Genomic DNA, 27,933 nt, shown 5'->3' with positions numbered 1-27,933 from the left:
TAGGTTATAGCTGGACTTGATGATCTTAGGATCTTTTCCAACCAGGCAATTCTATGATTCTGAAATGCAATGAACTAAAATTTGGTTTCAGTTGCAAAGCTTGAAAGGGATTTGGGAGTAGATGAGTGAGGTTTTATTTTCTGTGCAATTAAGAAGGGAAAATCCAGGGTGTGGGCTTGGTCTTTTGCTTGTTTGTTTGTTGCCTCTTTTCTGTCTTCAGAAGAAAGAAACGATAAAGGTGTTGAAACTCAATTGTTGGATTACTGGAAGCAGGGCATGTAAATGAAAGAGGATCTCATTCCCTGAGCACAAAGAGAAATCTGAAAAACAAACCACAAGCTCTGTGAAGATGCTAATGAAGTTCATGAGTCAAACCTGGCATGTTGTTAGCATCTGCTGCTTGTTTACAGCAGCTGAAGTGAGCATCCCTTTCAGAAGGTCTCACATACGGGAGGGAGTTTTACTACCCTATCAAAATACCAGCATGGCTTTGAAGAAGCTAAACTCCTGGTAGAAGTCACAGTTGTGACCTTGTGGCATCCTGCTGAACTTGGTGGTAGCCAGCAATGTTTGTTTTTTTCCTTCTGAAAAGCTCTGGAGAGGTTTTTCCTGTCTTCTTATTGCATCCATTGATACAAAGATACTGAAGCCACTGAGTGAGGTCCATGCTGCTTTTCTCACACCTCTGTAACTCTCAAAGGAAAGAAGCTTTTCTCAATGTTCAGATGGAACTTCCTGTGTTGGAGTTTGTGCACATTGCTCCCTTGTCCTGTTGCTGGACACTGCCTGAAAGAGACTGTCCCCATCATCTTGATCCCCATCATTTACATATTAATAAGCATTGAGAAGTTCCCCTCAGTCTGCTCTTCTCCAGGCTAAACAGCCCTAGGTCTCTCAGTCTTTCCTTATCAGAGAGATGCTTCTGTCCCCTCATCATCTTTGTAGCATCCATTGGGCTCTCTGCAGTAATTCTCTCTCTCTCTTGAACTGGATACAATACTCCAGATGTGGTTTCTCTAGTGCAGAGGTAGAGAAAAAAAGCCTTGACCTGCTGGCCACATTCTTCTTGGAGCACCCCAGATAGCATTGGCCTTCTTGGCCACAAAGGCATATTGCTGACTCATGATGAAAGACCTGAATCCCAGGTCCTTCTCTGTGGCGCTGCTTTCCAGCAGTTCAACCCCTAACCTATACTGGTGCAGGGGATTATTCCTCCCTGATTGGAGGACCCTACTCTTGCCCTTGCTGACCTTCGTTGGGTTCCTGATACAGGGGCTTTGCAGTTGTACACAGCTGCTGGGCATCATTGCTATGAAAGGAGGAAACACTTTGGAGGAGCAGAGCAGCAGGAAGGGGAGGCAAAGATAAGCTGGTTGGAATAACGTCCTTCAGCTGTTCTGCAGAGCAATCTAAAAGAGCACACTTCAGACAGAAAGGAATCTGATGGCTATGCCACAGCTTGAACGTGTTTTGCTGTGGGATGAGTTCATAGGTTGGAGCATGTGCTTCTAGTGGAGGTCAACAGGGAGTCAGCCTGGTGTCAGATAGGGGAAGTGAAGAGCAAGGTCAGTGTGAATCATGTAAGTCTGAGAGATTGTGCCATGGGCTTTAAACATGTTAGAGTGCAGAAACTGGAGAGAGAGTCTTGATGGTTTGATGGTTTCCCAGAGAGAGAGGCCTGAAATGGAAACCCCAACGCTGGTGTAGGTGGTCTAAACAAGAACACCATAAACTGTGCCAGGAGAAGTGATCCAGATCTCTGCTTTGTGCCACTTATGCTCTGTAGGAAGTAGGGTAAAATGTTGTAATCATTTGGTAGGTTGAGCCAGAAACAAACTTGTGAGGCACATTCAGGAGGAAGGGACAAACGCTGAGCACTGCCCATGTCCCCAACCGGGGAGGTTGCACAGGAGATGGGTAAGGATGGCAGAGCACTGCCAACTCCTGCTCTGCTCCCTATGCTGTTTCCATTCTGAGTGTGGCACCAGACCCAGCAGCTTCTGCCTGGCAACCTGCCCCAGCCATCAGATCCCTGCTCTATGCCTCGCTCTGGAGTCACTTGCAAAATTAGCAGGGGGTTGGAGGGTGGAAACAGAAACCCCAGAAACAGAGCAGGACAGAAGTCTGGAAACCCACATGGTGTTTCTTCTGTGCTGTAAACTTGTGTGTCCTTCCTCAACTCAGACTGTGTCCTTGGGGTATGTGTGGGTAGCAGAGCTGTTGGACACTCGCAGGTGCTCTGTGCTACCCAGCAGAAGCTGTTCCTTCACCTGTGTCAGTAACATTTTGTCACCGAGCTGTGTTTTATGGAGGGATGCTTTTGTGTAGAGAAAATGTAGAGAAAGATCCTGAGATTCTTACGAGCCTCTAGTGTAGGCAGAAAGAGTTGGGCGTGGGGGGAGAAGGAATATTATCCTTTTCTACAGAGACTCCTTGTTCATTTTCCCTTCCAAGACAATTTCAGGGTACTTCTTTATTCCAAGCCTTTGTTACTTCTTTGTGCAGAGAAAGAGCAGGCAGTCAGCTCTTATTGCAAGCAGCACAGATTAGAAGGTGCTTGACTACGTAAGTCTCAAGCAGATAAATAAGAACATCCTAAGGAATAATTTGAAGTGTGATGCTTTAGAATAGATTAGAATAGAATAAACCAGGTTGGAAGAGACCTTCAAGATCGAGTCCAACCTATCATCCAACACCACCTAATCAACTAAACCATGCAACCAAGCACCCCATCAAGTCTCCTCCTGAACACCTCCAATGATGGTGACTCCACCACCTCCCTGGGCAGCCCATTCCAATGGGAAATCACTCTCTCTGTGTAGAACTTCTTCCTAACCTCCAGCCTAAACCTCCCCTGGCACAGCTTGAGACTGTGTCCTCTTGTTCTGGTGCTGGTTGCCTGGGAGAAGAGACCAACCTCTGCCTGTCTACAACCTCTCTTCAGGTAGTTGTAGAGAGCAATAAGGTCTCCCCTGAGCCTCCTCTTCTCCAGGCTATGCAACCCCAGCTCCCTCAGCCTCTCCTCATAGGGCTGTGTTCCAAGCCCCTCACCAACTTTGTTGCCCTTCTCTGGACATGCTCCAGCAAGTCAACCTCCTTCCTAAACTGAGGAGCCCAGAACTGGACACAGGACTCGAGGTGTGGCCTTACCAGTGCAGTGTACAGGGGCAGAATGACCTCCCTGTTCCTGCTGGCCACACTGTTCCTGATGCAGGCCAGGATGCCATTGGCCCTCTTGGCTGCCTGAGCACACTACAGGCTCATGTTCAGCCTACCATCAACCAGCACCCCCAGGTCCCTCTCTACCTGGCCGCTCTCCAGCCACTCTGTCCCCAGCCTGTAGCACTGCATGGGGTTGTTGTGGCTAATGTGCAGAACCCGGCACTTGGATGTGTTCAATCTCCTGCCCTTGGACTCTGCCCATCTGTCCAGCCTGTCGAGGTCCCTCTGCAGAGCCTCTCTACCCTCCAGCAGATCAACTCCTGCCCCCAGCTTGGTGATGTCTGTAAATTTACTGATGATGGACTCAATCCCCTCATCCAGATCATCAATAAAGATGTTAAATGTTTCTGGACTGCTGCAGGGATACAGAGGGATGGGTGAAGTGAGAGGTTTTTTGTCTTTTTCTGCACAGATCTCCTAAACCTCAGTAGTTTGAGTTTTACTTTGTTTTCTTTGGCTTCAGAGACGGCCAGTGTCTGGAGCTGAGGCACTCTGGTGCTTTGCTTAATGTCCCCAAAAGACCTGCAAACTTAGCCAAGCTGTTGGGCTTGAAAGAGATGAGCTGCGTAGCTTGAATTGCGACTTGGTGCCTCCAGTTCTGGGAGGCTGTAAGGACTGCGACCTTTTGAAACCTTGTTCAAACTGTTTTTGTTGCACTCAGGACAGGAATGTTGTGTTCTTTGTTCCACCTTCTAAAAGGCAAACCTTGTTGGATAGGCTGCTTGCAGCTTTTATAGTTTGATATATGTGGGTCAGGGGAGGAAGCAGGCATGGTCTGGGAGATGTTTCCAAGCTGCTGGAAAAAGTTATTCTGAATGCATGAAGGAGGTTTTAAGAGCCCAGCTGAATTTTTGCAAATTACTTGTCTTGATTAGGTACAGAAATAAACCCTCAAATGTGAATTGCTTCCAGCTTCTGTGCACATGAGCAATTGGGCTGACTTCTTAAGAAGAGCGTGTCCAGCAGGTTTCCTCCCCCTCTACTCTGCCCTAGTGCAACCATATCTGGAGTATTGTGTTCAGTTCTGGGCTCTCCAGTTCAGGAGAGGCAAGGAACAACTAAAGACAGTACAGTGGAGGGCTGTGAGGACGATGAAGGGACTGGAACATCTGTCTGATGAGGAAAGGCTGAGAGACCTGGGGCTGTTTAGTCTGGAGAAGACTGAGAGGAGATCTTATTAATGTTTACAAATATCTGAAGGGTGGTTGTCAAGAAGAAGGGACAGTCTCATTTCAGTAGTGTCCTGTGATAGGACAAGGGACAGTGGGCACAATCTGGAACACAGGAAGTTCCACTTCAGCATGATGAGAAACCTCTTTACAGTGAGGGTGACGGAGCACTGGAACAGGCTCCCCAGAGAGGTTGTGGAGTCTCCTTCTCTGGAGACTTTCAAGACCCATCCAGATGCATTCCTGTGTGACCTGCCCTAGGTGATCCTGCTTTGGCAAGGGGTTGGACTTGATCTTGGTGGGGGTCCCTTCCAACCCTTACCATTCTATGATTCTCTGAGAGAGACCTGTGTGTAGTTCTCAACTCTTCCTTTCCCTGGCGGGAAACATCTCTGTTTCCATTACTGAAAGGTCCTTTTGTTCTCAAAATGGATAAAAATGTGCCTTCAGCAGTTACCAATAAATTAAAGGTTTGCACTGGTTCTTGAAACCCTTGGAAGGGAGGTTCTTGACGCCTGTGCACCTTTAGATGCACAATTTCACAGAACCAGAGACTGGTTGATGTTGGAGAAGGGATCTCCAGAGGTCCTCTGGTCCAGCTTCCTGTCATTAAGAAGAGCCACCCAGAGCCAGTTGTCCATGAATGTCCAAACAGCTTTCAAATATCTCCAAGGATAGAGATTCCACAATTTCTCTGGGCAACCTGTGCCAGTGTGCAGTCACCCTCAGAATGAAGAAGCCTTTCCTAGTGTTCAGAGGGACTCCCACGTGTTTCATTTTGTGCCCATGGTCCTGGCACTGGGTATCATCAGCAAGAGCTTGACTCTGTCTACCGTGCATCTTTGCTGGACTCTCCCCAGTATGTCCCTGTCTTCTCCTGCACAGGGAGTCCAGCATTTGGCCCAGCACTATGGCTGTGGCCTCACCAGTGCTGAGTAGAGGGGAAGAATCACCTGCCTTGATCTGTTGCCAGTTTTTGGCTGATGCAGACCAGGATACCATTTGCCTTTTTGGCTGCAAGGAGCTACTGAAGGCTCATGTTCACCTTAGTGTCCACCAGGACCCCGAGGTCCTTTTCTGTCAAGCTACTTTCCATCTGGTCAATGCCCAACATATATAGGTGCCTGGGGTTCTTCCAGATCAGGTGCAAGACTTTGCAATATGTGCTTGTTGAACTTTGAGGTTCCTGTAGGCCCACCTCTAGTTCCCTGGGTCTTCCTTGAAGATTGGGAGTGACCTTTGCTTTCCCCCAGTCTAGGGGCACTTGTCCCAGTCACCATGATTGATCAGAAATCATTGAGACCAGCCTCATAATCACAGAATGTTAGGAGTTGGAAGGGACCTTCAGAGATCATCAAGTCCAAACCCCCTGCCAAAACAGGATCACTTAGGGTAGTCTGCACAGGAATGCATTCAGATGGGTTTTGGATATGTCCAGAGAAGAGGACTCTACAACCTCTCTGGGCAGCCTGTTCCAGTGCTGTCACCCTTACTGTAAAGAAGTTTCTCCTCATGTTGAAGTGAAATCTTCTATGTTAAAGTTTGCATCCATTGTTCCTTGTCTTATTACTGTGCACCATTGAAAAGAGCTTGGCCTCCTCCACTTCACACCCACCCCTCAGATATTGATAGACACTGATCAGATCCCCTCTAAGTCTTCTGTTCTCAAGACCAAGCAGTCCCAGGGCTCTCAGTCTCTCTTCACCTGCCATATCCCTCAGCACTCATGGGTGCATCCCATCAGGGCCCCTATTTGCCTTCCTATATGTAGATGTGAACAGAATCTTCTGGAGGAGAACTAAGACCTTGAGAACTGAGATGGTTCCTCAGTTTTCCTTTCTCCTTTCCCTCCTCTGTTGCCCACTGACCTCAGCGCTCAATTACTGCGTGAGGCACTAAAATTGCATGATGAGGCTGCTGTGGCTTCCATTTAAAGCTTAAACGTAATCATAGTATTGTTTTGGATGGAAAAGACCTCTAACATCATTGAGTCCAGCTATCAACCTAAGACCACCATGGCCATTTAAACTGTGTCCCAAAGTGCCATAACATAGCTTTAAAAGCAGGAGACCTCTTTTACAAAGGCTGTCCTGCTGCATGGAGTCTCTCCTGGGGTGGTGGTGGTCATGCACATGCACAACTTGGTGTGTGTAGCCTGTACAGTGCATTTGGTGTTCTTCTAGGCTGAGGATGGGAGTCTGCTGCCAGGCCTGGCTGTGTGACTTCATCTCTGAGTGCCTTAACTCACTCTATTTGCTTTGGAAATTAGAGTTTCAATTGGTGCTGATAACCCAGATGATTGTTGTGTTATACATTTAGGGCTCTTTCCTCCCTTTCTCTCCCCCCCAATTTTTTCCTTAATTACTTATGTAAATAATTTTAGAAGGCTTAGCATTAATTTTGGAGAAGCTGGCATACAGAAGGCTGGGAGGCTAGCAGCAGGTGCTGTAAGTAATCGTTCTGCTAAATTAAGCTTTCCAAGGCAGTAGGTTAATTTCTGGGTAAGCAGCCTGCATGCAGATTCTTAGAATCAGCTGGATCATGACCCAGCAAGTGACTCAAGGCTTTGTGTAGCTTTAATGGCATGAATTGTCTCTCTGAAGCCTTTCATTTTTCATAGAATCACAGAATTGTTTTAGTTGGAAGAGACCTTTTGGGATCATTGAGTCCAACTGTTAACCCAGCACTGCCACGTCACCACTAAGCCATGGCCTTTAAATCCTTCCAGGGGTGGTGGTTCCATCACTTCTCTGGGCAGCCTGTTCCAGGGCTTGACAACCCTTTTGCGGAAGGAATTTTTACTCACATCCAACCTTAGCCTCCCCTGGCACAACTTGAGGCTGTTTCCTCTTGCTCACTACAACCTCCTTTCAGGTAGTTGTAGAGAGCAATAAGGTCTCCCCTCAGCCTCCTTTTCTCCAGACTAAAGAACTCAAATTCTCTTAGGAGCTCCTCACCAGACCTGTTCTCCAGACCCTTAGCAGCTTTGTTGCCATTCTCTGGACATTCTCCAGCATCTCAGTGTCCTTCTTGGGGTCTTTCAGGACCCCAAAACTGAACACAGTATTTGAGGTGTGGTGTCGCCAATACTGAGTAGAGGGGCACAACCAATTCCCTTCTCCTGCTGGCCACGCTGTTCCTGATCCAGGCCAGGATGCTGTTGGTGTTCTTGGCCACCTGAGCACACTGCTGGCTCATGCTCTGTGTATCACAGTATCAAAGTATCACTTAGGTTGGAAAGGACCTCGAGGATCATCGAGTCCAACCTATCAACACAGACCCCATGACTAGGCCATGGCACCAAGTGCCACGTCCAATCTCCCCTTGAACGCCTCCAGGGTCGATGACTCAACCACCTCCCTGGGCAACCCGTTCCAATGCCGAATTACTCGCTCGGTGAAGAACTTCCTCCTCACCTCGAGTCTAAACCTCCCCTGGCGCAGCTTGAGACTGTTCTGGTGCTGGTTGCCTGTCTACTGTCAACCAGCACCCCCAGACCCTTTTCTGCTGGACAGCTCTTCAGCCACTCTCACCCAAGCCCTGTAACATTGCATGGGGTTGTTTGACCCAAGTACAAGACCTGACATTTGGCCTTGTTAAACCTCATATCATTGGCCTCAGCCCACTGATCCAGCCTGTCCAGATTGCTCTGAAAAGCTTCCTTACCCTCAAGCAGATCAACATTCCTGCCCAACTTGAAGTCATCAGTCAATTATTGGGGTTGCTCTCAATCTTCTTGTCCAGATCACTGATAAATATTAAAGGGAACAGGCCCCAAAACTGAGCCTTTGGGAATGCCTCTAGTGACTGGTCACCAACTGGCCATTCACCACTGCTCTTTGTGCCTGGCCATCCAGCCAAGCCTTGAGCAGCCAGTTTCTCCAGGAGAATGCTGTGGGAAATGGTGTCTAAAACTTTAGTAAAGTCTAAGCAGACAACATCTGTAGTCTTTCCCAAAGTCTGTGGTGCTTTGGATTTCGTAACTAGTACAAGAGCAAGTAAAGTAGTGTCTGAGAGCTTTGGGCCATTTCCTTCTCCACTTTTGCATGCATGAGTGGTTTTCTGCAAAAAGATTTCCTCTGATATCTCTCATGGAGTTATCTTGGCATCTGTAACCAGTCACTATTGTCCTGGGGGACAGATTCTGCTCAAGTGATGTCATCATTAGCCTGTTGCTTTTGCAATGTCACAGCTCTGGCCAACAATGGTCTTCCTCAAGGCTTGAAGTGAACCCACACAAGCGTGGCTTGCTCTTCAGAGACACTTCTGAGCTCATAAGGCTGATGGGGTCAGTGATGTTTGTGATTCTGACAACTAAGTAATTTTCAGACTCGGCAGGGCTCTGAGGAAATTGATAATAAAAATCTTTATTTCTGCCACTTTGGAGAACTTTGGCTGGAGATTGAGTCCAACCCTGCTGCCAGAGCAGATCACACACAGGAACGTGGCCAGGTGGGCCTTGAAAGTCTGCAGAGACTCCACCTCCTCTCTGGGCAGCCTGTTCCAGTGCTCTGCCACCCTCAAAGTAAAGAAGTTCCTTCTCATGTTTAGATGAAACTTCCTATGTTTGTGCCCATTACCTCTTGTACTGCCTCTGGTGACCGCTGAGAATAGTCTGGTCTCATCTTTCTTTGACATTTATCTTCTTGCATGAAGATCATGCCAAAACATAAGGGGAAAGGAGTCATTTCTACTTGGAGAGAGTCCCACACGAAATGGAATAGAGCAGAAATAATGCTCTTCTTCCAGGGATTCAAGAAGGAAGAGAACTTCAGAGGCCTGGAGGAAACAAAAACAAAAAAAAGAGGATGTTTGGTGTTTCCATGTGACTGCAGGTTGGGACTTGTCCCTCCTCTGACTTGCGGTTGGTGCCTCCTGTGGATGCTCAGCCTAGTTATCAAGCTGTTGCATGGAATCGTGCACCTGCTAAAGGGATCTGAAGCCTCTTTTCACACTGCTTAGCTGATTTTTGTTATAGCCAATTATCATGATGATCTGAAAGGTCTCTTCCAACCAAAATGATTCTATGACTCTAAGGTTTGTAGACAAAAAAGGCTTGAAGCTCAGTGTTGGGGCAGAGCCTTTTCATGTTTTATAAAACACAAATAATGCAGGTGACAGACTTGTGAAGGCTGAGCTCAATTCTTCTGAGCAGTGTTAGAGTGGCATGGCTCTCATAATTGGTTTAGGGGTCTTTAATATCTTAAAAAAAATCTTTTCTCACTTTCTAGATTAAAACTTTACTGATTTGTTTGCTCTGAGAGCTTGAAGGGGCACTATTCACATCTCATGAGCTCAATATTCTACTCAAGCAGGTTCTTGTGTTATAAGAAAAAATATTTCAGTCTCTGTTCCTGAAAGTGGCTGCTTTGATTTAAATGGACACCTTGAACTAATCAAGAATAAGGGGTTGCTTCCTCACTGAATCAGAGTGTTAGGGGTTAGAATGGACCTCAAAACATCATCCAGTCCAAGCCCCCTGCCAGAGCAGGATCACCTAGACCAGGTCACACAGGAGCACATCTCCAGAGAGTGAGACTCCACAGCCCACCCCGGGGCAGCCTGTTCCAGCGTTCTGTCACCCTCACAGGGAAAGCATTTCTTCCTGATCTTCCTATGCCTCAACTTCCAGTCATTGGCCCTTGTCCTGTCATTGGGCATCACCAAGCAGAGCCTGGCTCCATCCTCTGGGCACTCACTGTATGCATATTTATAAACATGAATGAGCTCACCCCTCAGGCTCCTCTCCAAGCTACAGCGTCCCAGCTCCCTCAGTGTCTCCTTGTAATGAAGATGTTCAATTCCATTAATCATTTTTGTGGCTCTGGACTGGACTCTTTCAAGCAGTTCCCTGAGGTAGTTCTTGAACTGAGGGGCTCAGAACTGGACACGATATTCCAGATGTGGCTTCACCAGTGCAGAGTGGAGGGGGAGGAGAACCTCTCTTGACCTACTAACCACTTCCCTTCTAATCCACCCCAGAATGGCATTGGCCTTCTTGGCCATGAGATCACATTGCTGGTTCATGGTCATCCTTCCATCCACTAGGACCCCCAGGTCCTTTTCCCCTTCACTGCTCTCCAGCAGCTCAGTTCCCAACCTACAATTCCTCAGTCAAGTCTGGAAGCCTTGTCTGGTGGAGAAGTTGCTGTCCTCCAGCTTGAAGATCCTCATTGAGTTCCCTTCTCCATGGTGGAAACAAGATGTATAAAGCAACTTAGCTTTTTGATAGCTCTGTAATCTCATGTAGCTTTGTGAGCATAAAGTGACATTCCATTTTTGTGGGAATTGGGGGCAAAATATCTTTTTAGAAGAGATGGTGAAGAGAAAACCATACTCATTGCTGCTCTCCCCGCTCTTTACAGATCTTCTGATGGTGCATGCCCTGTGGGTTTAACAGATGGGCCAAATGCATATTGATGCACCCAGAGCATCTGAACATATTGTCTGTGATGCTGTGAGATGCCTGCAAGGCTTGGAAATGGAGAGTTGCACTGGGCAAGAGCTGTGTGGCCAGTGATTTGGTGGTGGGAGCAGAGCAACCTGCTAATCTTGCACATAGTTTCTGGGCAGCCTTTTCAAAAGGGGTCAGAATTTGACCTCTCTTAAATACCGTGGGGTTGGAGGCAGGGAAATCTTTCCCCGATGATTCAGCTCTGCATGGGCTACCAGAACTGCAAACGTCAGGTAAAGCAGCAACCAGCTACTCAGCAAAGCCTTGCAGGCTGCTTTCAGAATGGCCTCATAGAAGAGAAAGCAGAGGTCCAAACATCCTCTGCTCTAAATGTGTGGCTTTTAGGAGGGAGTAGGCCATTTAAGAGCACTGCTTTCTATCTTTCTGACTGACTGTCTTCAACTCAGCCTATGCAAATCTTTTTTTCTATGCTGCATGATGAATTTGTAATGCTTTCCATTATCAAAAGTAGAACTTGAGGGAGAAAGAATGCTGTCCTTGACCAAAGATGAATGCTGCATTAGAGGAGTTGGACACACTAATAACAACAAAATATTACTCCAGCAGTCTGTCCTCTGAAATCAAACGTGTCAAGCAGACTGCTGCAACATTGGATGGAAACTTGGCAATTATGTTTGGGTGGCAATTTGATTCTGTTCTCCTAATATACTTCTGGAGAACATCCAACTGTAGCTCTGCTCTGATCCCAAGGCTATCCTGTGGATGCCCTGAGCTCTTACAAGTGTTGAGCAGCGAGCTCTGATGGTGTGGTCTGCATGGTAGTTAGAAAGCTCTGCAATTTGCTTTGCCCTCAGAGGGCTTTCCATTTGGCAAAGAAGAATTGATACCATCCCAATTTTAACACTGGAGCAGGAAGGGAAGATAAAAAGCTGCAGAGAACCAAGCTTTTGTCTAAGCTGTGGAGCCAGCTGGGTGTCTTGTTCAGACTTGCCAGCCTGCCTTCTCATCTGGGGCTCTGAGTGGTCAACAAACAGTATTCCTTCTGTGAAAATCAAACTGCTTTTGGTGTGGCCAGTGAACCCTGGTCTCCCCCAACCATCCTCAGTCACAGTTGTCACCATGAGTGCTGAACTGACCAACATAAATGCACAGTCTCCTCTCTTTCTCCTGTCACAGCTTTCCACTGCTTTTGCCTTTAAAATTACTTTTGAAGTCGAGTCCCTTTTATATTGACTATAAAGCATGCATGATAATTACAGGACAATTGCTGTGTTAGCTGGGATGCTGCAGCCTTTCTGGAGGACAAAAGCACTCTCCAAGCAGTAGCAGCTTAACTTCTCTCTATCTCCAGGGGCCAGGGACGAGGAGTTTCCTAGGTTTTCAGCTCGGTGGTGACAGTGGTATCTGTGTGGCTGCTGTTTATTACTCTGTAAGTAATAGTTTAATGGCCCTGCATGCAATAAATTGCTGTTCCGTGCTGGCTTGTGGTTTTCACTAGTGTGTCAGAGAATCACTTCTGCCTTTTAATTTACATCATTCAAGAAGGTAGTATTTTAAAAATGTGATTATGATATCAAGGGTTTGTGAAGTGGAGGGCAGACAGGCTTTTGCTTGCTCCAAAGATTTCCTGTCTGGAGAATGTGAGTCATAAGCATGACAACTATAGGATGTTTTTTATTGAGTCAGGCTTCTCTCTTTTTCTCCTGTGTTTGGATGTTCTTAAAAACATTATTAGTTTCAGGGTAAACTGCAGACATATCAACTCATCTGTGGAAGTCTTCTCCTTTGGTACCTAAATGCTGCTTTTAAATCACAACCTGTCTTATCTCTTCAGCAGCTTGTTGTACTTAGTTGGACCCTTGCTCCAAAATGAGGCACACGGAATCACTATGGTTGGAAAAGATCTTGAAGATCACCAAGTCCAACCACTGCCTAACTACCAGATCCACTACTACATGTTTCAGTCTCTGAAAGCCCCACTGTCCTTTGGCTATCTTTTAAATATCTGTTTTCATTAGGATTGTGGGGGTTTTTTTTGTGTGTGTTTGGTTTTTTTTTCTTCTTGTTAATTGTTGTCAGGGAGCTGCTGTGACAGCTAAAGAGGCTGCACCAAATGCTTCCATATTGTGTCCCAGTTGCTGCCTTGATTATTTACAGGGATATGATTGTATTGATCATTTGGGGGGGATACCATCTGACTTGCACCATAAGTGTTGATCCTGTCACATGCAATCCCCTGCTGCCTCCAGAGATTCAACTAAAAGATACATTTATGAATCAGATGCCACTGCCCCTATGTTGGGGTCAGTGAATCAGTGACTTCAGTCTGGGCAGATTCCAGGTCCCCCCATTCAGAGCAGCCATGCTGTATGAAGCCCTTAGCTTGAGGAATACATAGAATCATAGAATTGTTAGGGTTGGAAGGCACCTCAAGGATCATTGCTTATGGGTGATTTTAACCTGCCTGATATCTGCTGGGAACTCAACACAGCAGAGAGGAGGCAGTCTAGAAGGTTCTTAGAGTGTATGGAGGACAGCTGCTTATCCCAGTTGCTGTGTGAGCCTACCAGGAGTAAGGCTTTGCTTGACCTCCTTTTTACCAACAGAGAAGGGCTGTTGGGAGATGTGGTGGTTGGAGGCTGTCTGGGGTCCAGTGACCATGAGATAATTGAGTTTTCAATGTGCAGTCAAGCTGAGAGGGGCAGCCACAAAACCTCCACTCTGGACTTCCAGAGGGCAGACTTCAGGTGACTCAAAGAACTAACTCAGAAGGTACCTTGGGAAACAGCTCTAAAAAACAAAGGGGTCCAGGAGGGCTGGACCTGCTTCAAGAAAGAACACTTGAAGGTGCAGGAACAGGCTGTGTCAATGTGCCGGAAGATGAGCTACTGGGGCAGATGGCCAGCCTGGATGGGCAATGAAATTCTAAAGGAACTAAGGGGAAAAAAGAGGGTGTATCATCCTTGGAAGAAAGGTGAGGTAACCCATGGAATGCTTAAGGATGTTGCTAAGTCATGCAGGAAAAAAGTTAGGGAGGCAAAAGCCCATTTAGAGCTCAGACTGGCCTCTGCCGTGAAGGACAACAAAGAATCCAAATATTAATAGCAAGAGGAGGGGCAAGGACAACCTCCACTCCTTGGTGGACATGGAGGAGAACATAGTAACAAAAGATAAGGAAAAGGCAGAGGTACTTAACACCTTCTTTGCCTCAAATTTTAATAGCAGGATAGGTTGTCTTCCTGACAACTGGCCTCCTGAGCTGGAAGATGGAGGCAGGGAGCAGCATAGTTCCCCTGTGATCCAGCAGGAAGTAGTTAGAGACCTGCTCAGCCACTTGGATCCCCATGAGTCCATGGGGCCGGATGGGATCCATCCTAGGGTGCTGAGAGAGCTGGCAGATGAGCTGGCCAAGCCGCTCTCCATCATTTTTCAACAGTCCTGGCTCACTGGAGAGATCCCAGATGACTGGAAGCTGGCCAATGTGATGCCCATCCACAAGAAGGGCCGGTTGGATGAACCAGGGAATTACAGGCCTGTCAGCCTGACCTCAGTGCCAGGCAAGATCATGGAACAGGTCATCCTGAGTGCAATCACACAGCACTTACAGGATGGCCAAGGGATCAGGCCCAGCCAGCATGGATTTAGGAAGGGCAGGTCCTGCCTAACCAACCTGATCTCCTTCTATGATCAGGTGACTGCTTGGTGGATGTGGGGCAGGCTGTGGATGTAGTTTACCTGGACTTCAGCAAGGCCTTTGACACCATCCCCCACAGCAAACTCCTGGCCAAGCTGTCAGCCCATGGCTTGGACGGGAGCACACTGTGCTGGGCTAGGAACTGGCTGGAGGGCTGAGCCCAGAGAGTGGTGGTGAATGGTGCCACATCCAGCTGGCAGCCAGGCACTAGTGGAGTCCCCCAGGGATCAGTGCTGGGCCCCATCCTCTTTAATATCTTTATTGATGATCTGGATGATCAGATGGGCAGAGTCCAAGGGCATGGGATTTAACACATCTAAGTGCTGAATTCTGCACATTGGCCACAACAACCCCATGCAGAGCTACAGGCTGGGGTCAGAGTGGCTGGAGAGCAGCCAGGCAGAAAGGGACCTGGGGGTAGTGGTTGATAGTAGGCTGAACATGAGCCAGCAGTGTGTCCAGGTGGCCAAGGCGGCCAATGGCATCCTGGCCTGGATCAGGAATAGTGTGGCCATCAGGAGCAGGGAAGTCACTCTGTCCCTGTACACTGCACTGGTTAGGCCACACCCTGAGTCCTGTGTCCAGTTCTGGGCCCCTCAGTTTAAGAAGGACATTGAGACACTTGAACGTGTCCAGGGAAGGGCAACAAGGCCTCAAGCACAAGCCCTATGAGGAGAGGCTGAGGGAGCTGGGGTTGCTTAGCCTGGAGAAGAGGAGGCTCAGGGGTGACCTCATTGCCCTGTACAACTACTTGAAGGGTGGTTGTAGCCAGGTGGAGGTTGGTCTCTTCTCCCAGGCAACCAGCACCAGAACAAGAGGGCACAGTCTCAGGCTGCACCAGGGGAGGTTTAGGCTGCATGTTAGGAAGAAGTTCTTCATAGAAAGAGTTATTGGCCATTGGAATGGGCTGCCCAGGGGGGTGGTGGAGTAACCATCACTGGAGGTGTTTAGGAAGAGGCTTGATGGGGTCCTTGGTGCCATGGTTTAGTTGATTAGATAGTGTTGGATGATATGTTGGACTCAGTGATCTCAAAGGTCTCTTCCAACCTGGTTTGTTCTGTTCTGTTCCAACCCCCCTGCCATGAGCAGGGGCACCTTAAACCAGATCAGGTTGCTCAGAGCCACATCCAGCCTGGCCTTAAAACCTCCAGTGATGAGGCTTCCACCACCCCCCTGGGCAACCTGTTCCAGTCTCTCACCACCCTCATGGGGAAGAACTTCTTCCTAACATCCAATCTGAATCTACTCATTTCTATCTTTGTTCCATTCCCCCCAGTCCTATCACTCCCTGACACCCTAAAAAGTCCCTCCTCAGCTTCCTTGTAGGCCCCCTTCAGATACTGGAAGGCCTCATTAAGGTCTCCTCAGAGCATTCTCCTCTCCAGAGCGAACAGTCCCAACTCTCTCTCTGTTCTCATAGGAGGGGAACTCCAGCCCTCCAGCCAGACATGCTCCAGCATGTCAAGATATTTTCTGCAATAGGGGCTCCAGAACTGGATGCAGTACTCCAGGTGGGAGGTGAGCTGGCTGTTGCTTGGCTCCCTGCAGGATACAGGTTGGATTGGGTTGAACTGGGCTCATAGCTGTGTATTCCCCAGGGGCAACATTCAGCTCTGGAATATACTTATCTGGTCAAGAGTGGGGAGCAGGGGAATGACCATCCACCAGCAGCAGACTGGTTTTCTGAGTGTCCCTGCTGTTAGATCTGGGCACTGTGTGGGTAGCAATTTGCTCTCAGACCTTAATGCTTCCTGGCTGTAAATCCATCCACCTTGTCTCAGGTTGCGTTGGGGGTGGCAGGAGTTATTTTCAGGGCTGTTCTGGAGGTATCTGTGGGAGAAGATGACAATTTGGGAAGTGGTGCTGGAAAGAGGTTCTGGAAGAGCATCTGTCTGTTGCTGGTGTTACTTACCTAATCACTAGTAGCGACAGGGAACCAAACGTGGGGGGGTGGTTGCACAAGTTCCGTGATGTCCTGGATGTAGCTTCTGTGTGGGTCTTTGCTTTTGAAAGTCTGGTTTGTTTGGCACCCAGCAGCTTTTGGAGAGGTGTTTTCAGCCAGGGTGCTTTAAAAAAATCAGCACGTTAAAACCCCCTGCTAATGTGGAGCTGGGTGAGTGTGTGCACACTGCAGGCACAAGCTGGTGGAATGCAATTGTTAGCAAATAGACCCTTGGAAGCCTCCTCTCGGATGTTGTCAGCATGTCCCTCACATTTTGCCAATTCTCAGAAGCTGTCAGGTAGTACTGTGTGGGAAGTGTTACAGGGCATTATGGGATGAATCCTGAAATCCTAATTTTGGGCCAAACTCCCACTGTTTTCAGTGGGTGGCTTGCTGGCAGTTAGGCCAAGTATCCCTTAGCTATCACAGATGACCTTTTCTGTCTTTTTGAAGTCAAGGAGAGTGAGAATTAGTGCCTGTGTCTTGTCCTGTAGATCAAACTGCAGCCCTTAAGATTTATGCACATGCTTGGATTTGTGAACAAGAAGTTGGTTAAATAGAACCATTTCCAGTAGCTGTCCTTTAGCTTCCCAGTGATGCTGGTGAAATGCCAGAGATGAGGAAACAGAAATTAGCTGGTGATGTAGGGCAGTGAATGAAGATGACTCTAATTCTGTTGGAGAAACTCCTGCTGCTTTCATAAATGGCTAAAAGATAACCACTATTGTTTTAAAAGGAAAACTTCAGAACCTTTCCAAATATCAGCCCAAATTGATTTAAACACTGTTTGTACTGATCAATTATTTTAAATTTTGTTTTAGGAAAAGGTTTCTATGAATAGGTCCATGTCCCAGTGGAGGCCAGTGACAAGCAGAGTCCCTCAGGGATCAGTCCTGGGACCTGTCTTGTTCAACATCTTTGTGGGGGACATGGACAGTGGCATTGAGTGCACCCTCAGCAAGTTTGCTGATGACACCAAGCTGTGTGGTGCAGCAGACATGCTGGAGGGAAGGGAGGCCATCCAGAGGGACCTGGACAGGCTGGAGAGGTGGGCACAAGCCAACCTCATGAGGTTCAACAAGAGCAAGTGCAGGGTCCTGCATCTGGGTCGAGGCAATCCCAGGCACAAATCCAGGCTGGGCAGGGACTGGCAGGAAAGCAGCCCTGAGGAGAGAGACTTGGGGGTGCTGGTGGACAAGGAGCTCAACATGAGCTCTCAGTGTGCACTTGCAGCCCGCAAAGCCAATCAGATCCTGGGCTGCATCAGGAGAAGTGTGGCCAGCAGGTCGAGGGAGGTGATCCTCCCCCTCTACTCAGCTCTGGTGAGACCCCACCTGGAGTACTGCCTCCAATTCTGGAGGCCCTATTACAAGAGGGATGTGGAGGTGCTGGAAGGTGTCCAGAGAAGGGCCACAAGGATGATCAGAGGGCTGGAGCACCTCTCCTATGATGACAGACTGAAGGAGTTGGGGCTGTTCAGTCTGGAGAAGAGAAGACTCCGCGGTGACCTAATTGTGGCCTTCCAGTATCTGAAGGGGGCCTACAGGAAGGCTGGGGAAGGAATTCTCAGGATCTCAGGTAGTGATAGGACTAGGGGGAATGGAATGAAGCTGGAGGTGGGGAGATTGAGGCTGGACGTGAGGAGGAAGTTCTTCCCCATGAGAGTGGTGAAACCCTGGAATGGGTTGTCCAGGGGTGACCTCATTGTCCTCTACAACTACCTGAAGGGTGGTTGTAGCCAGGAAGGTGTTGGTCTCTTCTCCCAGGCAACCAGCACCAGAACAAGAGGACACAGTCTCAAGCTGCACCAGGGGAAGTTTAGGCTGGAGGTGAGGAGAAAGTTCTTCACAGAGAGGGTTGTTCGTCACTAGAATGGGCTGCCCAGGGAGGTGGTGGAGTCACCATCCCTGGAGGTGTTCAAGAGGGGATTGGATGTGGCACTTGGTGCCATGGTCTAGTCATGAGGTCTGTGGTGACAGGTTGGACTCGATGATCCTCGAGGTCTCTTCCAACCTTGGCAATACTGTGATACTGTGAAGATGTAAAAGATGAGTGCCCAGAGGATGGAGCCAGTCTCTGCTGGGTGATGCCCTATGACAGGACAAGGGGCAATGAGTGGAAGCTGAGGCATAGGAAGTTCCATGGAAACAGGAGGAATGATTTTTTCACTGTGAGGATGGTGGAACCCTCTAAGAGTCTGCCCAGGTGGTTGTGGAGTCTCCCTCTCTGGAGATTTTCAAAAAACACCTGGATGTGTTCCTGTGTGATCTGGTCTAGGTGATCCTGCTCTGGCAGAGGGGTTGGACTGGATGATCTTTCAATGTCCCTTCCAACCCCTAACATTCTGTGATTCTGTGAACTTCTGGATAGCCAATCCAGCCCCCCATGTAGAGTCATGGTAGCTGGAGCCATTTGCTCAGGGGTCTGGTGGTGTTTTGAGCACCCCCAAGGATGGGCACTTCATGATTTTTCTGGGCAACCTATTCTGTAGTTTGTTTCTCCCTTCAGGGAAAACATTCTTTTTGTTGGCTTTTTTGTGTGTTTTGTTTTCTTTTCCTCCTCCTTCTGACACTTAAATGAAATTTCCTGTGTTTCAGTTTGTGTCCATTGCCTCTTGTCCTGTTGCTGGATACCACCAAGAGGAGCCTGGTTGCATCTTTACACCTCCAGCAGGTATTTATGCACATTGATAAGATCCCCCTGAGCTTTTCCTTCTACAGGCTGAACAATGCCAGCTCTCTCAGCCTTTCCTCTTACATCTGATGCTCCAGTCCCTTAATCATCTTTGTGAACCTTTGCTGGACTCTCTCTGATGTGTCCCCATCTCTCTTGTCCTGAGGAGATGAGCATTTGACCTGGCACTCCATGAGTGTTTGACCAGCCCTGAGCAGAGGGGAAGATCACTTGCCCTGACTTGCTGGCAGCGCCTTTCCTAATGCAGCCCAGATGCTTTTGACCTTCTTTGCTGCAAAGGCATTTTGGAGACTCATAGTCAACTTGATGTCCACCAGGACTTCCATGTCTTTCTCTGCACAGCTGGTTTTCTGACAGTCAGCTCTCAGTCTGTGCTGCTGCCTGGGCTCATTCCTCCCACGTAGCAGGGCTTTACATTTTCTTTTGTTGAACTTCATGAAGTTGGTGCTGGCTCATTTCTTCAGCCTGAACATATCCCTCTGAGTGGCAGTAGTCCATCAGACACCCCTCTCAGTACTGTATCATCTTGAAGGTTCCTGAAAGCATACTTAGTGCTGTCACCATAATCTTCCCTTTATGAGGAATCCAGAGCCCTGAGTGAAGTGTTTAATAAATCAAATGTCTCCACAGTTCTTGAAAGTACATTGCTGTGCACTAGGGAAAATCAGAAATGAGGGATCATTAAATACAGTGCCTTGTAGTGAAGGACTTCATCATTATTATTTAAGATCTTAATTCCTTGGCTCTCTGATACTTCCTGCAGCTCGTGTCCTGTGCTGACACTATAGCACCCTGCTGTGCCACTGTATAATGTTGCTTGTTGGCCAAAATCTGGACAAGAAATGCTTTCTAGGATAGGAAATCCATGGGCTTACAAGGAAAAGAGCAGCAGAATGAGAGAAAAAACTTCTTTGATAGTATTGCAAAGTGATTTTCTGCCCCCCCCCCCCCCCCCAAACTGTGCCCCAGAGTAAACAGGAGCATCAAGAGACATTTTCTCAGTGCTTTATCTGTAGGCACATCCCCTCCCCCCGCCTCCCCCCAAAAAACCCCTACACCCTAGGCACAGTCTAAACCTCTGGGCTAACAGATGGTGTTGAGAGGGGGAGGAAAGGGGGAAACAATTTGCATCTAAATAGCCTAAATGAAAAAAGGGTCATGTCCACAGACCAGCCCCACTCACCTGCTGTTTAAATCCCCCTGAGAAAGGGGCAAAATGAGCTTCCTTTTCGAACGTCTGCCTCAGCTGTACTTGCTCTCAGCAGCATTCTGCCCTGCAAAAGCTGCAAGCCCCAGAATCTGGATGGAGGGATGGATTGTCTTCTGGCCCCAAAACCGTGGACTCTTAGGGCTTTGGTACTTTGAATGCAGTTGACAGCTGTGTCACTTTTGTTCAGCCCTCCCATCAGAGTGACTGCTGCTGTTGGCTGTGGTAATTAGCACGAGCACTAATGGTATAGAAAAGGTTCAAAGCAGGAATTGCCTCTTGTGTCAGCTTCATGCTTGCATGGCTGCATGAGGCACTTTTCAGAGGTGCCCTTTGCCATATGGTCCTGCAACATTCTGTGCTGGGTTTGTGTGAGTAGGTGAGATGGAGTTTGGTCCTGGTGGCCACCAAGCTGCAGCACAGGAGTGGTCTTGATGCTGCTTCATGGTGGCTTGGTTCAGTGTTGGATGGCCACACTTAATCCTGCATGTGCATGAAGCCAAGTTCCTCTGGCTTACTGACTGTGTACTGTAAAAATATGCCAGGCTAAGCTCAGACCTTGCAGCTTTGTAATGATTTTTTTTGAGTGTAAAGGTCTAAAATTGTTCAAACTGTTGCTCTTTGTGGGATGGGGAGTGGAAAAGAAATATTCACCCACCATTTCTACATCTTGGTGGATAAGAAGCTGGACATGAGCTGGTGCCATGCACTTGCAGTCCAGAAGCCAACCCTGTCCTGGGCTGTATCCTCAGCAGCATGGGCAGCAGGTGGAGGGAGGAGATTCTGCCCCTCTGCTCCTCTCTGCTGAGATCCCACCTGCAGTGCTGGGTGCAGCTCTGGAGTCCTCAGTACAGGAGAGATAGGGACCTGTTGGAGCAGATCCAGAGGAGGCCACAAAGATGATCAGGGGAAGGAACCCCTCTGCTGTGAGGCCAAGCTGAGAGAGTTGGGACTGTTCAGCCAGGAGAAGAGAAGACTCCAGGGAGACCTTATTGTAGTCTTTTAGAACTTAAAGGGGGCCCATAAGAAATATGGGGACAGACTTTTTAATAGGGCCTGTTGTGATAGGACAAGGAGTGATGCTTTTAAACTACAAGAGAGAGATTCAGAGTAGGTATAGGGAAGACTTTTTTTTCCACTGGGGGTGGTGAGACACTGTCCCAGGTTACCCAGAGAGGTGGTAGATGTTCCATCCCTGGACACATTCCAGGTCAGGTGGTTTGGGGGGTTGGGTGTTGGACTACATGACCTTTACAGGTCCATTGCAGTCCAAAACATTCTATGATTCTGTGATATCCATGGAGAGTGCTCTGGGTCTAGTCCCTGTCCTACCAGCAAGGAGTGAGCTTTTTTCTCTTTGGGCAGGCCTTCTCAAAGTTTAAGACTGTTGGAAGCCTGTGACAAGGAATATCTTGCCCACTTCATCATAATCATGTACACTGTTGACACACTGAAACTATCTTATCTAATTTCATAGAACCAGTTTGGTTAGGAGAGACCTTTAAGATCATCACCCCCAACCATTAACCCAGCACTGCCAAATCCACCACTAAACCATGTCACTAAGTACTACATCTACATGTCTCTTCAATCCCTCCAGGGCTGGTGAGTCCTCCACTTCTCTGGGAAGCCTGTTCTAATGTCTGGCAACACTTTTGCTGAAGAAATTTTTCCTAACGTCCAACCTTAACCTTCTCTGGTACAACATGAAGGTGTTTGAGGAATGTAAGCAGCAGAGGAGGCAAGAGGGCTTCATAACTAAGTTTAGTCTCATTGCTAAGTGTAAGGATGAGTGAAACTTGTTTCTACCCACCACCAGTTCCTCCTTCTACACTGAAATGCTAAACATAAATAACATGAAGATAGTCCAAGTGGTTCAGGAAGTTTATTAGTATTGTCTGTCGGCATTTTTTTCACCTCCCAGTAAGCCTCAGAGGCATTTGGAGTTTGGGTTTGGCAGACTTGTGGGCTTAGCAGGATAAGGAGGAGATGGCTGGGGACCCACACTGTCTTCTGGGTGTTGCCCTAGTGCAGTAAAATTTCTGCAGCTGAGGATTTCTATTTCTGGAATTTGAACACCTTGAACCTCATCTTTCTTCAGGGCAAGCCCAAAGGGAAGATGTGAGGTGACCCTTTTCTGAGCTGCCCAGCCTTCCCTCCCACCAGTGTCTGGGAGGAGGAAACGGGCTCAAGAAGTGTCTTTGTTTTCCTTTTCTGGTTCAGTTCCCAAGTCTATTTCAATCCAGTGAGTGGTAGTGGCTGAACAACCTGTGTGTGTGAGGTAAACCTGGATTTGGGCAACAGCCTTGTTTATATGCCTCTGGGGAGGAGGATTATTTATTCATTTATTTAACATTAAGATGGATTCTAGGTACTGGAAAGATGATCTGGTGTTCACATACCAAAGGAACAAGACAATGTGGTATATTCAGTTATATGAATTCAGAGCTGTCTGTTGTGCTTTATAACTCCTCCCCCCTCCCCCCCCCCCATTTTTTTTAATATATATATGTGTTTATTTATTTTTTAGTGCTTTGAGGATAATGAAATTTATAGGTGGTCATATGATGCATCCTCACTGTCTATGAATAAACAGAGTGAGTTATTGGGATGATGCAAGTCATATACACATCTCTGTTTATGTACCTATGATTGAATCATAGAATGGTTAGGGTTGGGTATGACCTTAATACAGAGTACAGAGCACAGAATTAACTATGGTGGAAAAGACCTTTGAGATCATCAAGTCCAACCTATCACCCAACAGCATCTAATCAACTAAACCATGGCACTAAGTGCCTCATCCAGGCTCTTTTTAAACAATCCCAGTGATGGTGACTCCACCACCTCCCTGGGCAGCCTGTTCCAATCCCTGACCACTCTTGCAGTGAATAAATTCATCCTAATCTCCAGTCTAAATCTCCTCTAGCACAATATCAGGCCATCTTCTCTCATCCTGTCACCTGATCCTGGGGAGAAGAGACCAATCTCCGCCTCACTCCAGCCTCCTTTCAGGAAGTTGTAGACAGCAATGAGGTCTCCCCTCAGCCTCCCCTTCTCCAGAAATCATGTATCTCACGGTCTGAGGATATCATATTCTCATGAAGCACATCAGGGACACACTTTGTTAGTTACAATGAAGCCAAGATTAAGCATCAGGGAGGAGTCCTGAGACCAGTAGGAATGCTTAAGCTGCTGTCTTCATTGACCCATCAGGACTCAACATCCTCTCTCTTTGTAGCCTTGATGTCAATGAGATGTTCTGAAATATTTCTTTTTCTCTCTCTCTTTAAACAAAACCAGGTCAATTGTGCAGCTGTAGAAGAGGCACAAGAAGAAGGTGCTGGTTGCTAGAGAGAAGAGACCAACCCCTTCCTGGCTACAATCCCCTTTCAGGTAGTTGTAGACAGCAATGAGGTCACCCCTGAGCCTCCTCTTCTCCAGGCTAAACAACCCCAGCTCCCTCAGCCTCTCCTCACAGGGCTGTGCTCAATGCCTCTCCCCAGCCTTGTTGCCCTTCTCTGGACACATTCAAGTGTCTCAATGTCCTTCTTAAACTGAGGGGCCCAGAACTGGACACAGGACTCAAGGTGTGGCCTAACCAGTGCTGAGTACAGGGGCACAATGACTTCCCTGCTCCTGATGGCCACACTATTCCTAATGCAGGCCAGGATGCCATTGGCCTTCTTGGCCACCTAGGCACACTGCTGGCTCATGTTTAGGCAGCTGTCAATCAGCACCCCCAGGTCCCTTGTAAGCTGATTTACTCAGGGCTGCTTTTGGAGACCCCATTTCAAGAAGTCATGCTTTGGAATTTAACAACTTCTTTTTGAGATGTCCTGGTTCAGCTTTGTCATAAACAAATCATCATGGTTTGGCAGATGTTCAGGTGTATTAAGGACTGAAACCCTCAGGGGAGGTTTCCCCTATGGGGATGTAAATTCAAATCATGTTAAAAGTTTAAAGAATATGTGTTTTGGGCTACATGTTTTAGGCTTAGCTCCAGCTTCTGTTTTGAAAGCTGAAAGTGGCCTGGCACAATGGCAAGCCCCAAATTTGGAGAATAATTCTTATGAGGAGTGACTGAAGCAGCTGGGCCTGTTTAGTTTGAAAAGAGAAGGCTGAGGGGAGACCTCATTGCTGTCTACAGCTACCTGAAAGGTTGTTGTGGAGAGGCTGCTGCTGGTCTCTCCTTACAGGTAATTAGTGATGGAACAAAAGGGAATGGCCACAAGCTGCCACTGTGTAGGTTTAGACTGGACAGTAGGAAAAAGTTTTTCCAGCAAAAGTGGTCAGGCATGGGAATGAGCTGCCCAGGGAGGTGGTTGACCCTGGCTGTGTTTAAAGGTGGTTTGAATGTGGTACTTGAGGTTTAGGGATGAACCTTGTAGAGTGGGGTTCTTGGTTGGACTTGGTGATTCTGAGGGTCTTTTCCAACCTGAATGTTTCTGTGATTCTGTGGTTTGGATGTCTGTTTTGTAACATTTAAGTAGAGCAACAGATAGTGATAAAACTTGGAGGCATTTGTTAAACCAGACTATTTAAACTCCTCAGATCAAACTAGGTGTATGCTGAAGAATGTTCAGAGAAAATACAAGAGTTATTTCCAGTCTGAATTGGCTTTTCTTAAAAATAAAAGCAACCAAACATGTGCATCTTGGAGGCTGTGATTCAGGACCTGCAAATACCAACAGGACAAGAATAACCAGGAATGGAGGAAAATTCAGCTCTAAGGAAATGAATGGAAAGAGAGAGTGGAGAGAACATCCTCATACTTGCAAATGAGACCTGGGTCTCTTTCTCCTGGAAAATAAAAGACTGAGAGGGGATCTTCTGAATATGTATCAATATTCATAAGGATCCAGAGGAATGGGGCCAGACTCTTTTTTCAGTGCTGCTCAGTGATAGGGCAATGGGCACAAACTGTAACACAAGGAGTTCCATCTGAACATGAGGAAAAACATTTTTCCTGTGAGGGTGCAGAGCGCTGGACCAGGCTGCCCAAAGAGGTTGTGAAGTCTCCTTCTCTGGAGACTTTCAAAACCCACTTGGATGTGTTCCTGTGCAACCTGCTCTAGGTGTACCTGCATTAGCAGGGGGTATTGGGCTAGATGGTCTTTCTGTGGTTCTGTGAGATAGTTCACTTAAGCCATTGGGTTTTGCTCTGTTCTGGATCGATCTGCAGGATCTCCTTTCCTATAGCCAACTTACTTCATTTCACCACATCCCTCTGTAAGGAACCCAAGAGCAGGAATGGGGTGTTGCAGCAGGCTGTGCTGCAGTGGGTGTAGGGATGTTAAGTTCAGTGAAGGAGGCAGCACTTACATGAGGCAGGGTGTAAATGCCATAAAGTGGATGGGACAGAATTGATTTTGAACGTGCAGTCCCATGCATTCCACCTGGATATGCTCTGGGACCAGCACTGAGTTTTCTTGTGGGCTGTGAAATAGCCGTTTCCAAAATGGACTGCCCTGTTTGCATCTGAGTTTTATAGCTATTGCTGTAAAGGTGAGAGGTTAAATTTTAGTGTGCTAGCTACAGAATTTAAGATATCTTGTTTTACACTCTTCATTTACAATAGGAAAGAGAGGAAGTGTGGGAAGGTAACCTGGGGTGGATGCTGAAATGAGGATTGATTTAAGTGCTGAAGAAGCTATGGGGTTATGTGTAGGTAGCAGGAACTTCTAGAAGAGTGTGCTGGTAGTGAAAACATCCTTGAATCTTAATTACTGTCATTAAAGAAAGAATGATCAGAAAACTCTGCTTCTTGATCTGCTATATGATGTGCTTTCACAGGGAGGCTCATTCACATGCAGAGGACCTTAGCAGGAAGTAGCAGGGGAACTTCAGTAAGGTGACTTTCACTGATGGGCAGGAACAAGAGGGAATGGCCTCAAGCTGTCACTGGGTAGGTTTAGACTGGACATTAGGAAAAAAATTTTCCCAGCAAGAGTGGTCAGGCACTGGAACCTGCTGCCCAGGGAGGCGGTTGAGGCACCAACTCTGGATGTGTTTAAAGGTGGTTTGAATGTGGTACTTGGGGATATGGTTTAGGAGTGAGCCTTGCAGAGTAGGGTTCTTGGCTGGACTTGGTGGTCCTGAGGGTCTTTTCCAACCTGAATGTTTCTGTGATTCTGTGAAAATGTCTTGACTCCTTGAACATCAAGCCTTTGTTGCTGTCTTCACTTTGGAAATCTGGTGAGCACTTAAAAAAGGTACAGCATTGTCTGTAGAGCTGCTTGGCTGCTCAGTAATGGCCATAAAATGACTTGTACTGTTTTAAAGTACAGAGGGGAGATGCAACCAACCTGACAAAGCAGTCTTGAGATGAATAAAACATGCATGCTGGTAATCCATCCATCGGTGAAATTCAAATTCTGCTGAATTAGCAGTTCATATTGGGGCTAATTTTGTGATGTAGATAGATTCTTGTCCTCTGGGAACTGGATTGAAAGAAGCAAGCCACTTGCTGCAGATGCTGACAGGGCTGTGTACAGGAGCTCTGGGTTTTGTGGCTGCAGCTCATGTTGCTGCTTCATGAGTAGGCATGAGTTTTAAGTAGGTAGCAGTGAAGATCCAAACATCCTACTTAAAGCTGCCTAAATAATTGTAGCCAGAACGCAGAATTGGAAGGTCTGTGCCCCAGAAAGGTTAGCACAAAGATATTGAGGAAAACCTTGCCTACTATTTCAGGTCCTGTTATTAACTCCTACTCCTAATTATACAGTGCCATAAAATGGACTTGCTACTGTATTAAGTGATGTTCTTCTATTTCCTTTTATTCAACAGAGTGAAAATAGTTCACTTTGCTCACAGGCTTCATTTAACTGAGCACTAAGGCAGAGTTATGCTGTAATACATTGCAGAAACAGCAATTCCTTTGTACCAGTGCCATAGAGCTTGCCTTTCTCTATTTGCATACACAGTATGATTGAGACCTGAGTAAATGATGTGATGAAAGACTTGAGGGTACCTCCTAAACCCAAACTGCTGCTCATTAAGTTGAATGATGATGGTGATTCTTAACGGACTAGCAAATGCTCTGCCATCCATTTGGTACAAGTAAGGAAGCCTATGAACAAGAGACCTTGCCATGGTGTACTTGCTACACTTACTCCTGTACATCCTGGGATTATCAGGTAGGTAGAATAGGGCATTTTACTGGATGGCATATAATTATCAACACAGTGCTGATGCTCTACCAGCAAAGAAGGCTCTACTGTGAAAGCTCAATTAGGTGGAAACCCTAAGCTACCCTAGGTTTTTTCCATTTTGCCTTTTAAATGAACTGCTTTTAAAGCATTGCATGTATCATAATTGAAGGAGTAATCATTGCAAACTGGAAGCAGATTTATGTGCAGTTCTCCAGTTGTTTTTTGGTTGTTGATGCTAAATTACCTCCTTCAGTTCTGGGGTGTTTGCCTGTGCCATCCTTGTCTGTTAATTCAGTTTGTCTACACAAAGCTCATGTTTGAGGCAGAGATCATTCTGTCTCGGGAGAATTCTTCCTTCTTCCTCTTTCCCCAGCTTTGAAGAAGAACCAACACTTGAAGGGAGCAATGTGAAACTGAAGCAATCTTTGCCATTTCC

The 27,933-nt window shown here is 47.2% G+C and overlaps 1 protein-coding gene across 7 annotated transcripts in view; it reads left to right on the top strand.

Moving 5' to 3' along the window:
- The window catches only part of PAK1 (p21 (RAC1) activated kinase 1), a 120,850-nt gene that overhangs the window by 20,589 nt on the left and 72,328 nt on the right, over nucleotides 1-27,933 (top strand). For 3 of the 7 annotated variants that reach the window (XM_068139693.1, XM_068139676.1, XM_068139685.1), the window contains exon 2: nucleotides 19,040-19,115. The exons of 2 other annotated variants lie outside the window; for them this stretch is intronic. The gene's annotated coding sequence lies outside the window, so the exon portion shown is untranslated. Of the gene's footprint in view, nucleotides 1-12,204; nucleotides 12,236-19,039; nucleotides 19,116-24,471; nucleotides 24,543-27,933 lie in introns of those variants that run through there. 2 more of the 7 variants (XM_068139702.1, XM_068139732.1) reach the window with 2 other exon arrangements.

This window comes from Melanerpes formicivorus, unplaced genomic scaffold (assembly GCF_026170545.1).
Source record: "Melanerpes formicivorus ecotype bairdi unplaced genomic scaffold, bMelFor1.0.p_v2 SCAF_1, whole genome shotgun sequence".
In the NCBI taxonomy this organism is placed as follows: domain Eukaryota; kingdom Metazoa; phylum Chordata; class Aves; order Piciformes; family Picidae; genus Melanerpes; species Melanerpes formicivorus.
The sequence above is the reverse complement of the archived record's forward strand: the minus strand, read 5'-3'. Positions and strand labels throughout refer to the sequence as shown.